The sequence below is a fragment of the Chinchilla lanigera genome, unplaced genomic scaffold (genome assembly GCF_000276665.1).
Source record: "Chinchilla lanigera isolate Chin_1 unplaced genomic scaffold, ChiLan1.0 scaffold00017, whole genome shotgun sequence".
In the NCBI taxonomy this organism is placed as follows: Eukaryota; Metazoa; Chordata; class Mammalia; order Rodentia; family Chinchillidae; genus Chinchilla; species Chinchilla lanigera.
This window is the reverse complement of record NW_004955418.1, coordinates 6274021-6275347: the sequence shown is the minus strand read 5'-3', so window position 1 is coordinate 6275347 and position 1327 is coordinate 6274021. Positions and strand designations below refer to the sequence as shown.

At 33.5% G+C, this 1327-nt stretch overlaps 1 pseudogene; it reads right to left on the bottom strand.

The window, feature by feature from the left end:
* The window catches only part of LOC102025361, a 1487-nt pseudogene extending 502 nt beyond the window's left edge, over positions 1–985 (bottom strand).
* Between the last annotated feature and the right edge of the window lie 342 nt (positions 986–1327).

Sequence of the window (1327 nt, the reverse complement as noted above, 5' to 3'; positions counted from 1 at the left end):
GCTGTCTCTTTTATTATTTAGGCTATTTAGGTAGTATGCTTGTGGTGAAAATGGGAGTCAATTTCTCAGTTGCTCTTAAAAAAGTAAATACTAATTAATGAATTTACTGTTATACTGAAAATTGTCTACACTTAAGGTGAGAAAGTTTGCCAGCAGAAAAGTTCTGCTCCAAACAATGGATGGTAGTGGAAAGAATTATAATGTCCTTGTTTTTTACTTCTCGAAGATGTTGAAGCTTCTCCAGCTATAGTTTTATTTCTTCATTTTGCTTTTCTTCTTGAGTTATTAACTTTGCATTAACTCTGAAATTTCAAAAAAAAAAAAAAAACCTCTGAAATTTCCATCTCCTTTTTTCTTTATTTGATGTTTGTGGTTTTCTTCATTTAATTCAATTTTTTTCTGCATATTGATAAAGTTTGCTTATTTCCATCTTTTGTTTTGTCTTTTTTGAGACAGGGTCTCCTTATGCAGTTCAGGCTGGTCTTGAGCTCACTTTGTAGCTCAGGCTGGTCTTGAACTCACAATGGTCCTCCTGCCTCAGCCTCCCAAGTGCTGTGATTACTGATGTACACCACCACACCCGGCACTTATTTCCATCTTATGTTCCTCCTCTCTGATTTTCATTTCATGTACAAGTTTGGTGATATTCTTCTTATATTCCTGTTTATGAGATTTTAGCTCTTCCTTTGTCATATCAGCATTTCTTTTTAGTTGTTCATTTTCACCTTTCATATTATATTGATAGTCAATGGTCTGTTGCAGCCCTTTTATCATATCTTGAAGAGGAGCACATTCTTTTATAATTGAAACTTCCTTGTTTGTATTACTTTCAATAAACAGGTGGTCTTTTCCAAATGAATCTCCAGGATGTTATTCTTTCCACTGGTTTCTTCATTTTATTTTCTATCTGTGAGAAATCCTTTATTAATTTGTCAATATTCACACCTCTAATCTTTTTTGTGCATCCTTCATTGCTTTGATCCATGATTGAACTACTATTATTCCTGGTTCCTTTTTTTTGGTACTGGCAATTGAACTCAGGACCTTGTGCTTGCCAAGCAGGTGTTTGTGCCACTGAGCTATATCTATGACAGTTCCTGCTTCCTCAGTCTAAAATATTTTAAAGCATAAATAAGGTTACAGGAGAAAATCTAGATGACTTTGGATTTGGAGAGGACATTTTTAGATGAAACATCATGAAAGAAAGAATGGAAAAGGAATCTAGATTTCTGAATTTTATTAAAATTAAAATTTTCTGCTCTATGAAAGACCCTAAATAGAAAATGGAAAGACAAGGCACAGTTTGGGAGAATTTTCAAAAAACATA